The following is a 12,885-nucleotide window of genomic DNA, read 5'->3' on the forward strand; positions in this document are numbered from 1 at the left end:
GGCAGATAACCAAATATTAATAAATGATAGAACAAATAAATAACTGTGGATTTGGCATACAATAAAATACTATTCAGTAGAAAAAAAATATTTATAATTCAAAAAGAGTAAAATCTAATTCAGTTGTTTATAGCATATGAAATAATACAAAGATAAGCTATAAAATGCAAGACTTGAAATCCAGGCTAGTGGAGAGGAAAAGTAGGGAATCTTGTCGGAAAGGGAATAAATAAGTTTTGGCATTATCTGATAATGTTGACAACATTCCATTTATTAAATAGTAGACACACAATCTTTTGCATATATGGCAAATTTCACCATGAAAACACATTAAATTTTCAGTGTTTTTCCTTCTTATTACCCTAAGAATAAAATTCAGAATCCTTATTTTAATGTACAAAGGTCAACATGACCCAACCTCTGCCTTCCTAAGCACCTTATCTCAACCTGGAACCTCCCAAGTTCACTACACTCCAGTCATGCAGACCTTTCTGCTCCCAACACTCTCAGCTTTTCACTTTCTCTTCCCTCAGCTTATAACTGTTTCCTCCTGATCTTGGAGGACTGGCTCTTTTTCATCATTCAGGTCTCAGCTTACATGTCATCTCATCAGAAAGACTTACCTAAATATCTTATGGCAGGTAGGCAGTAGAGTCACAAATATATTTACTCTAAATGATAAAATTTCTGACAACAAAATTTGTACTAAAGCATTCTCTCTGTCAATCTATGCTCCACTGTGATATAAATAAAGATAGGAAAATTGAATATTAAATTTCTTTGGTAGGTTAAGCAATGTCAATTATAACTGACAGAGCCAGCAATGGAATGGAGAATGAAGATACCAGAAATAGCTTATAGGGGCCGACACTGTGGAATAGCTGGTAAAGCCGCCCCTGCAGTGCTGGCATCCCATGTGGGTGCTGGTTCGAGTCTTGTTGCTCCACTTTCGATCCAGCTCTCTGCTATGGCTTGGGAAAGTAGCAGAAGGTGGCTCAAGCCCTTGGGCCCCTGCACCCACATGGGAGACCCAGAAGAAGTTCCTGGCTCCTGGCTTCAGATCAGTGTAGCTCCAGCCATTGTGGCCATCTGGGCGATGAACCAGCAGATGGAAGTTCTCTCTCTCTCTCTCTCTCTCTCTCTCTCTCTGCCTCTGTGTAACTCTTTCAAATAGAAATAAGTTAAGTTAAATTAAATTAAATTAAAAAAGAAGTAACTTGTATTTCTATTTTACAAGTTGACTAAAGTGGATTTTATACATCTTAACTGTATAGCTGTTTTGCTTGAGTTTATATTTCTAAATGATCATAACTTGCAAATATAAACATTCTACTGATAATGCTTAACTCAGAAGCCTACTATTCTTGTATGAACTTTTGCTCTAATAAAATTCAACTATCATTAATACTCCACTTTCCCCATTTTAATTTCAGGAGTTTCAAAAACTGAATCCAGTTATTTGTACTTAACAATTGAATATTCTAAGAAGGAAAACAAAAGCTTGATTCATCTGGAGTTCACATTAATTCATTTGACATAAATAGCTTACATATTTCCTTTTGAAATGAAGAAAGATGAAAAAGACTACCACTTACTACTTCAAAAGGAACAGAAGCAATTATCTACATTTCTGTGTTCTATCTTCAAACTACTTATAAGCCCATTTGTTATTTAGACCAATTAGTTTTGGTTACTGAAGATGTTATTCAATATGTAGGAGAGTAGTTGCTTTGTTGTACCATTATTATTACTTTCCTTTCTTCTCATTTTTATTGAAACTCTGCTTTGCATGTTTAATGTATTCATTTTACTTCAAATATTAATGCTTTGTCTGCTTATAAGCATGGTTTATCTCAAAAGAATTTAATATAATACATTATTTCTAATTTTTGGAAACACATGATATACTTACCAAATATCATGGTTATAAAATTTAAACCTCATTTCTTATAGTTGAATGAATTCCATTTTAAAAACCTACTCATCTGGAAAATGGCTTAATGTCATTTTAATATAATGCAAGAACTGAATGATATGATTTTTCTTATAATCCTTTCCTCATCTTTATTTTCACCAAGATAATCTTAACTAGGTCTATTGTTGATTCTAAATTACCTACTAAATTAAATATGTAGGACACTAAACAACAGTGATAATACACTTAAGTTTTGATTTAGATTATGTAAAATGAAGAGTGAAAACAAATATAGTCATCATATATAATCCAATACCTCAATCTGCAAAAGAAGGAATGGGCCACTGTCTAAATATATAATATTGATTATAAACAAGTATTGTAAGCATGAATCTCAGCATCCTCCATTCGTATTAAGATGTAAGCATTTATAAAACTCTCAAAACTTTGTTTAGGCAGAATTATTCATGGCTCCTTCATGCATTTCCCTTTCTTTGGTGCCACAATTGATAAAAGATGTTTCTTCTGTTGCTTATAAAAACTGAATTATAAAACTTGGAAGTGAGGTAACTCTATAACCTTTGTAAAGTCATGTAAGCTTAAGTGTAAATGCTGGCTTAAAATGAGAAACACTCAGATCAAAATCATACTTTGCATTATAGTATAGGCAACTAAATGCAATAGTACTTGCATTATGGAATTACTAATATAAGAAATCATAACTGGGCTGGCGCCGCGGCTCAATAGGCTAATCCTCCGCCTGGAGCGCCAGCACCCCAGGTCCTAGTCCCGGTCAGGGCGTCAGATTCTGTCCTGGTTGCCCCTCTTCCAGGCCAGCTCCCTGCTGTGGCCCAGGAGTGCAGTGGAGGATGGCCCAGGTATTTGTGCCCTGCACCCGCATGGGAGACCAGGAGAAGCACCTGGCTCCTGCTTTCGGATCAGCGCGGTGCGCCAGCCACAGCGCGCCAGCTGCGGCAGCCATTGGAGGGTGAACCAACGGCAAAGGAAGACCTTTCTCTCTGTCTCTCTCTCTCTCTCACTGTCCACTCTGCCTGTCCAAAAAAAAAAGAAAAAAGAAAGAAATCATAACTGACTGAAATCGGGAATTCTACATAATTTCTCTGTGCTTACATTTGCTCTAGAAAATTCCCCAAAAAGAGCTCTGTAATTTTTACTTAACATTCTTTGTTATTTTTAACACCACCTAGAATTATTATTCATTGATCTCACACTTCAAGAAACCTGCCAACATTAACCACAGAATCTGTAAGTTGAAGCAAATATTGAAGGACAATAGAGTTAAAGCTGGGATTTCTTATCTGAACTTCTCTTTTTATCTCACCTGAGGATGAGAAGTAACAAGCACAGAGGTTTGAAGTGTAAAATCTTCTCACTCATTGCACTGCACGGGTCCCATAAATGACATAATTTAATAATCTCATCACATTGAACAGCCTTTGTACCTTGGATCCTTCACTCTCAGGAACAAAACTGAAAGTCCTGAGGCCAAGACTTACGGAAGGCGGCCGTGGTGAATCGCTGCAGGGTTCCCGCAGGAAATCATGAGGAAACTTCCAGAGGCCACTATGGGGCTGTCGGCTCACTTGACCGGGGCCTGACTCTTGGCTGCGCGGGGTCTCCCAGCCTCCGTCAACAGCGTCCCGGGCAGCCCCTCGCCAGCCCTTCAGGGCTCAGGCCGGAGCCCAGGCGGTGGGCGCTGTACTAACAGGCGGAGTACCAGCGGTGCTTCCGGGTCGCGGCGCCTCCGGGTCTCAGCGCCTGGCGCCGAGCGCCCCACAGGGGGCGGACCTCGAGGCGCACCTCTTATCCTGTCTGGCGCTGCTGGCCTCTCACATCAGAGCGCAGGTTCCCATCCTATTGCCCTGCGCTTCTGATCCAGTGAGGCTGCAAGTGATGGATCAGGTACTTGAGACTCAGAGACCGGGATGGAGTGCCTGCTTCCTGGCTTCCGCTGGGCCTAGCACAAGCTGTTGTGGCCCCCTGGGGAGCCCAGCAGTGGATGGAAGGTCCCTGGCTCACCATCTCTCCCTGTTGCTCTTTCAAATAAATGCATACATAAATTTAAAAAAAAAATAAGGAATGCTGCACCCAAAAGAGCTGAGCCAGAGTTTGTGTGGTTGTTGTCACTGGACACAGAAGCCCAGTCCAAAGCTCAAGAAAGAACTGCTGAAAGAGGTGGGCTTTGGCCTAAAGGAGGAAACAAAATGGAGCCCCACGGACTGCCGGCCTCAGCAGCTGCCCGCGTCCCTGACCAAGGTAGCCAAACTGTGGGTGGGTTACAGAATTTGACACAGCTGGAGTGATGGTGCTGAGAGACCAGATCCCTGCAGAGAATGGCCAGGTGAGGGTGAGGCACGGCCAAGCAGCAGCACCAGAAGAGGAAGTCACCAAACCCAGGCACAAAGCAGCGACCGCCCTGTCCATGCCAGGGCTTCCAGGGCTCCTGGCAGACATGGAAGGCTGCTCTCCGGGACACTAGGAAAACATGGAGGGCTGCTCTCCTCTAGGCTGAGCATAAGCAGGAATCAGGGACCGCTGGGCTGACTGGCCCAGGTGTGCTAGCTCGCCTGTAAGGAGCCCTGACCCATTGGCCCCGGCTCCCCACCAACTGGCCCAGCATGCCCCAGCCCTAAGGCTGTCTTCACTGAAATGCTAGCTCAGGAATGTGGATTAAATGTGGATTGTTGAAGGAACTTCTTCAGACCGGAGCAGAGAGTGCATGAGATGGCCGTGGAAAAAGAAAGAAAATTTCCTTCAGTTTAAAAAAATAGAAAGGATTTGCTGAGCCAGCTCAGCTCCCCCACCTCTGACAGACCCAAATGCTATAGACAGAAGAGATGCCTCAGTCACCACCTGGGCGACCCTCCCCTGAACCTCAGATCTGAGAAGGCAGATGGCTTTCCCAATGCAAGCAGGGCTTCTACTAAAGACTGGAGTCCACTCTTCTCAGAGAGCCAGGAAAATGGTCGGATGACCTCCAAGAGGCTGTTTTGCTTTCAGTCAGGCCTGTTTAAATTGTTAACTATTTATGAATGTATTTTAACTGACAAAAAATATATTTATCACATACAACAAAATATTTTGAAATACATGTACATTTTTGAATGGCTAAATCGAGTTAATTGACATATAAATTATCTCACATACTTAGCAGTTTGTGATAAGAACACTTAAAATCTACTCTTAGTAAATCCTCAAGAATACAATCTGTTCCTATGGTCCTCATGTTATACAATAGATGTTTCAACTTTTTCCTCCCATTTAACTGAAAATTTGTACCATTTTACCAACATCCTACCACCACCCAGGCCATTGCTCAACCCTGGTAACCACTATTCTATCCTCTACTTCTATGAGTTCAGCTTTCTTATACGCCACATCAAAGTGACAGCGTGTGATGTTTGTCTTTCTGTGCCTGGCATACTTCACACCATAATATCCTTCAGGTTCATCCATATTTCACAAATCACAGGCTGCCTTTTTTTTTTTTTTTTAGATTTTATTTATTATTTGGAAGGCAGAGTTACAGAGAGAGAGAAGCAGAAGGGGAGAGAAAGAGAGGCATCTTCCATCCCCTGGTTCACTCCCCCAGTGGCCATGGCTGGGGCTGGACCCTGGGGAGGCTGGGAGCTTCTTCTGGGTCTTCTATGTGGGTTCAAGGACTTGGGGCATCTCCCACTGCTTTTCCAGGCACATTAGCTGGGAGCTGGATCAGAGGTGGAACAGCCAGGATTTGAACCGGTGCCCATATGGGATGCCGGTACTGTAGGTGGAAACCCACTGTGCCACAGCACTGGCCCCATCATTCCTTTCAAAGTAACATTCAATTGTGTGTATATATCCACATTGTCTTTATCCATTCATCCATTTACAGACACCTAAATAGAGTCTATATCTTGGCTACTGAAAATTGAAAAGTGGGCATGCAGATACCTCTAACATTCTGATCTCCTTTTCTTTGGGTGTATAATCAGTAGAGGGATTGCTAAGTACCTACGGTAGCTCTAATTTTAATTTTTTGAGGAACAACCATACTATTTTCCACAGTGGTTGTACTAATTACATTCCCACCAACAGAGTACAAGGGTTTCCTTTCTTCCACATCTCCAATATATTACCTTTTTCCTTTTTATGATAGTTGTTATAACAGTTGTGAGATGACATCTCATTGTGGCTTTAATCTGCATTTGTCTGATGAATAGCAATGTTGAATTTTTTTCATATATGTGTTGGCTATTTGTATCTTATTTTGACAAATTTGACAAAAAGTAAGATCATTTGTCCCTTTTACAGTTGGATCATTAGTTTTGTTACTATTGAATCTGAGCTCATCTGTTTGGATATTAACCCTGAAATCAGAATATGGCCCCCTAAAATCAGAATACAGGGTGCCATATGATATCACCATGAGCTTATTAATAAATTCCCAATATTAATAAGCCTGTGTGGGTTCCTGAAGAATTCTGAATACTGGCATAAATGAACGAGGCAGCATGATATAGTTTTAAGCCTTTATTCAGTGAGAGAAATGCATAGGAGAGTGAGGGCCCTATTTAAAAGAGAGAGGTAAATCTGGATTCATACTGAGTATTAGGATCTAGAAGCCACGTGGAGGAGCATCTAGGCCAGCAAGCCTGAGGCAGGTAGCCAGAAGGCCATGTGCCCTGGAGGCACAGGGCCACAGCAAACCCTGCACTGGCAAAAGGCCAGTGTCCCAGGCTTTTAATCCACTTCCAGAGGGGAGTGGTTAATTAACCTGATTGGCTGGTGGGTACACAGGTGTGGTCAGCTAAGGGCATGACGTCACAAAGGGGCATGGTGAAGGCATGGTCTTCCTGTTCACAAACCTGATCAATTTTATTCTATATGCTTGCCTATAATAAACCCTCACCAGATGTATGGTTTACAAATGTTTTCTCCCTACTCTTGATTGTTTTATCCTGTGAGGTAATCCTATTTGTCTCTTTCATGTTTGTTACTTGTGCTTTTGTTAGGTAGGAAGTGAGATATGAGCTTACGTGTGTGTGACAAAGACCTAAAGAAAAGACATCTATGTCCAGCAGATGCATCTGCATCTCAAAGTCATCCCAATAACGTTTCAGGGGCAGCCCAGTATTTGCATCCTGCCCTGCCCCCTCCTACCCGATAACCTGCCAGGTGGGGGGGGGGGGGTCCCCACCCCCTTCTGCCTGACAATCTTCCACAATCTTCTGACAATCTTCCAGATGCAGCCCAGTATCTGCATTTCAGATACCCTGCTCTGGACCTGCTATGGACCCTGGGTTAGGACGGCGCCAGCTGGGCTTCGTCCTGTCTGATACCTTTAGGGGAAAACTCAGATGGGAGCTTCTTAATATTTACATCCATAAAATCCTTTGCTTCAGGAGGAGATGTATGAAGACAAAGACCCATCTCCTTAAAAACCCCCGCCTCAACTGGATTGTGTGCTCAGCCCTCTGCCTCTATGCTGAGTAGCCTGCCTGCCTGCCCAGGTGTAATCTCTCCACTCAACTGTGTAACCTCACTCCTCCCAGTCTGAGTGACTTGGCACTCTCTCTCAGGTCCTGTCTGGAGAGGTGTCCATCCGTTCTTACAGATGTCCTTTTCCCTAATAAACTTTGTTACTTTACTTTCCAATACTCTGTTTCACGCCTGAATTCTTTCTTGCACGAAGATAAGAACCCTGCCATTCACCGGTAACACTTTGAGGTTCATATGCAAAATAATCATTGCCCAGACTGGCTTTCTCCTGTGTTTAATTCTGTTAGATTTTATAGTTTCAAATCTTAACATTTATGTTATATGAAATAAAAGTCTGATTTCATTTTTCTACCTATGGTTATCTAGTAGTCCCAATACCCCTTACTGAAGAGGTTGTCCTTTTCCCATTGTGTGTTCTTGGCAATTTTAATGAAAATAAATTGATCATCAACATTTTGATTTAAAAAAAGTAAGTCTGAACTTACAAGGTTTTTGTTTTTCTTCCTGCTTTACATTTCTTCCGACAGTATTTCCAGCCCTCATTTAGAGGTTTACATCTAAAGAATCCAAAAATGCTTCATATGGAATTCATTTTTTCATTGTTCTTTCAGTAAAATGTTTCCCCTGTCAATTTACTGGGCTCTATAACTATTCAATAATACAAAATGAAGGATTTTTATTTATCCTTTTTTTAACAGTGTCTACCAGCTTAATTTGGGACATTCTCAATCGTACTTGCCCCAAATGGTGGTTAGAAACGAGCCAGGGGATTCCAATACAATCCCATCAAGGTGGCATGTACCAATGCCATCTCACTAGTTCAAGTGATCAATTTCAGTTCACAATTGATCATAATGATAGGACTAAGAGTCAAAGGGATCATACAAACAAGACCAGTGTCTGCTAATACTAACTGATAGAATCAAAAAGGGAAAGAATGATCCAACATGGGAAGCGGGAGACACAGCAGACTCATAGAATGGCAGATGTCCTAAACAGCACTCTGGCCTCAGAATCAGCCCTTAAGGCATTCAGATCTGGTTGAAGAGCCCATGAGAGTATTTTAGGCATGGAAAGCCAAGACACTCTGGAAAAAAAAAAAAAAAAAAAAAAGACCTAAATGAAAGATCTCTGTGAGAGAGATCCCAGTGGAAAAAACGGGGCCATCAAAGAAGGAGGTTCCTTTCTCTGAAGGGAGGAGAGAACTTCCACTTTGACTATGACCCTGTTGGAATAAGATCGAAGTCGGCGAACTCAAAAGGCTTCTATAGCCTTGGCTTGGCAACTCATGACTAGAGCCTAGGGAGATTACTGACGCCATAAACAAGAGTGTCAAATTGTTAAATCAACAACAGGAGTCACTGTGTACTTACTTCTTATGTGGGATATGTCCTTAATGTGTTGTCCAATGTGAAGTAATGCTATAACTAGTACTGAAACAGTAATTTACACTTTGTGTTTCTGTGTGGGTACAAACTGATGAAATCTTTACTTAATATATACTAAATCAATCTTCTGTATATAAAGTTAATTGAAAATTTAAAAAAAGAAAGTAATTCTAGCAGAGAAAATAAAACATTCAGTCCTCTGTTCTTCAAAAAAAGGATAAACATGACAGATATTATGTTTTCATAACTAACCTGTCTCACAATATTTTTACAAAACCAAATGTATCACCTACAAAAGTGAATGGAATGCAGAATTTTTCTGGCAGTTGGTCTAACAATCAGAATTTCTCCCAAGTTTTTCAACATCATTTTCTCAAATTTTAGAGTTTATTTTTATAAAAGTCCAAGAAAACACTCAATCTTATGCTGTTAATTATTTTTTCTTTTAAAATTATTAATAACAGTTTTCCTTAAAAGTTCAAATTTTACCACATTTAGTAAAAAGTAGTTCATATTACGTGAGTTATTGGCAGATGAGGGTAACAACATTTTATGTTTAAGTGCAGAAACTATTTCACCATCCTTAGGCAATATGGGTTAAACTATAACTATCTATTTTTTTCCGAAATTTAATTCAGAAGACCAAAAACAAAACAGGTATTAGTCATGCAAATTATTACCAGAAAATATTTCTTTTCATTGCTCAGGAATAATAACACAAAGAGACGAGAAAGAAAGGTGTCAGTTAATTCATGTTTGGAACTTTTAAAAAATGCTAGTTAAAGTAAGGTTAAGATGACAAATCACTTAATGGTAACCAGAATTCTAAAAAGGCCTCATGTTTCCTACATCCTATATAGTCCCTTTTCCTCCAATATGAGAAAGCTTGTAAACACAATGGTATGGTCACTCCTTAGTTAGGTTACACAATATAACACCTCACCTTAACAGATTTCAGAATTCTCCTGCTCACCTTGAAAAAGCAAGTAATCATACATGGCATTCTGCAGTGATTCAGATTCTTCCAATAACCACAAAGACTTTGCAATAGAATCTCGGAGCTCTAGATTAGAACCCAACCCTGGCCAACACTTTGATTTCAGCCTTTTGAGACCTATAGCAGAGAGCACTGTGAAAATGTGCTAGATTCCTCGTCCACAGAAAATGTGAGAAAGTAAGCTTGTATCATTTAAAGCCACTAAGCATGGAGTATTGTAATACACAGCAGTAGAAAACTAATTTAAACCCTAATAGAATTTGTAGATGGTAAGCCAGATAAAGTTGTTCACACAACAAGCAAAAAGTAACCTGACAAAAACATAAAATGCACTGAGCATCTGTTGAGTTAAAAAGAGAATCCTCAGTCCTCACAATGAGTTTTCTTGTACCTACAAGATGCACATGGAATATGCTATTTATTGATGAAGATTACATATCTGGTACCTTCAGTCTGAAGAGACAGAAACAATACGATGAATGTCACGATCCTTGAAACATATAATTATTACTCTAAATTTAATTTTTGTCTTCCTTTCCCAACCAATATCTTGCTTACAAATATTAAAACAATTAATACATAACATTAAAATGTATAATATACTGTTATTTGAATAATGTTTATCTGCCAGTGTCTAATATCTAAGTTTTGGGACCAACTTCTTTTGGTCCAGAAAAACAGCTTTTAAGGAGAAAATTTGTGATGTAGAATTTATGATCCACTTCAAAGGAAATTGTTAGAATACATCTCCAACATTCACACATACTTTATACCAAATTAAATATAATTTCCCCCTTTATTTCTGTGTAAAAGAAAAGAAGAAAGAAGCTATTCATGAAATTACAATTCATAGACTATCATTAACCTACACATTTATAAAAAATGAATTGTAAAATAATTCTCTGGTTTTAGTCTAACTGCTACAATTGCCTTCAAAACTTCTAATTTTTTCCTATTTTCACTACTTCCTATTTAATATGTAGTAAAAATGTATATTTTAAATCAAAGGCAGATCATCTTGTAACTTCCGTAAAGCTGTTGTTATACAATACACATCTATCTATACAATAAAAGCAAAATTGACCATTTTAAAGCAAAATTTTCCACCAATTTGTTCAATTTTAAAATCAATTATAACTTACAGATAAAAATAATGATCCAATTGTAGGAGTAGAATAATTCTCTTTGTTGAAGAAGCAGTCCCAGATTGGCACATTCTTCCCGCCCACCCCCCCACAGGCAGAGTAGACAGTGAGAGAGAGAGACAGAGAGAAAGGTCTTCCTTTTCCCGTTGGTTCACCTCCCAATGGCCGCTGCAGCCAGCGCACTGCGGCCGGCGCACTGCGGCCGGCGCATCACGCTGATCTGAAGCCAGGAGCCAGGTGTTTCCCCTGGTCTCCCATGCGGGTGCAGGGCCCAAGCACTTGGGCCATCCTCCACTGCACTCCCTGGCCACAGCAGAGAGCTGGACTGGAAGAGGAGCAACGGGGACAGAATCCAGCATCCCAAGCGGGACTAGAACCCAGGGTGCCAGCTCCACAGGCGGAGGATTAGCCTAGTGAGTCACGGCACCGGCCTGGCACATACTTTATTTTGTGATTTTAAATATTTCAGACATACAGAAAGAAATATGTTATAATGGAAAATGTATCAGAGCTGGATCTAGATATTCTTAAAGATTAAAACCTTTTGAAGAAATAAGAGTATTAACTTCATTTTAAAAAATGATCCATGGGGCCGGCACTGTGGCATAGCGAGTAAAGCCACCACCTGCAGTTCCGGCATCCCACATGGGCACCATGGCAAGTCCTGGCTGCTCCACTTCTAAACCAGCTCTCTGCTATAGCCTGGGAAAGGATGGCCCAAGTCCTTGGGTCCCTGCACCCACGTGGGAGACCTGGAAGAAGTTCCTGGCTCCTGGTTTTGGATCAGCAAAGCTCCAATCATTGAGGCCATCTGGAGAGTGAACAAGCAGATGGAAGACTCTCTCTCTGCCTCTGCCTCTCTGTAGCTCTGCCTTTCAAATAAATAAATAAATCTTAAAAAAAAAAAAAAACTGATCTATGTGCTTCCCCACATACATTCTTGCATTCATTTATCTCAGAGGTACCTACTCTCCAGAATTTGATGTCACACAGATATTGACCTACATTTTCTTCAAAAATATTAAAGTGCAAAATTCACATTGAAGCCTTTACTCAACTTGGAAAATAACTTTTGTTGAAGCTTGGGATATTTGTATATTTTATATGTATTTTTAACATGGATGCTCAATTTTCAAGCACCAATAATAATCACATAATTTTCTTTCTATTTACTTAAAGTTCTACTTAATGCTTTTGTGCTTATATCTCTGTCTGCATCTATAGCTATGTGTGTATAAATGTATGTATGGATAATATTAATTCTAGTTTCTCTTAATTACATTTGTATGATTATTCTGGCAACAACGATCTTAATTTCTCTAGTTTTAAATGTTTCAGTAACTAAGAAGGAAATATTTCTGATTTCACTCATCTGCAGAATAATTTTGTCATTTTTTGACTCTTTTTTCTTCTATGTGGATTAGAAGCAGTTTATCAATTTTCTGGGACAAAAGCTTTTTATTGTAATTGAATCCAACTATAAATTTGGAAGAAATAACATATAAACATGGAGTAAAAATAATTTATTCTTTTTTGCACCCTTCAATATTATTTAATAAATTTCTCTAATAGATCTTAAGCATTATCACATTTAATCCTAGACACATTATCAATTTTATGGCATTTTAAGTAGGATTCTTTCCTTTGCACATTGTATATTCTGTTTGGCAATGCTGATATATGAGAATGCTATTTTTTAATATTATTCTTGTCTTTAGGAAATGACTACATGCTTAGAGATCTAATGAATTCTCATGAACTTTCTATATTTTAATTATATCATCTGAAAAAAAGTATACACATTTCCATCCCATCATTATATCTCATTTGATTTCCTCATTGCATTGGTTAGGACCTCCAACACATAAAGCAAAGAAATAACAGAGCATTTTGTCTTTCTCTTGACTACTTGCTATCAAATTTTTAAATATACTTTTT

This window comes from Lepus europaeus, chromosome 1 (assembly GCF_033115175.1).
Source record: "Lepus europaeus isolate LE1 chromosome 1, mLepTim1.pri, whole genome shotgun sequence".
Taxonomy (NCBI): Eukaryota; Metazoa; Chordata; class Mammalia; order Lagomorpha; family Leporidae; genus Lepus; species Lepus europaeus.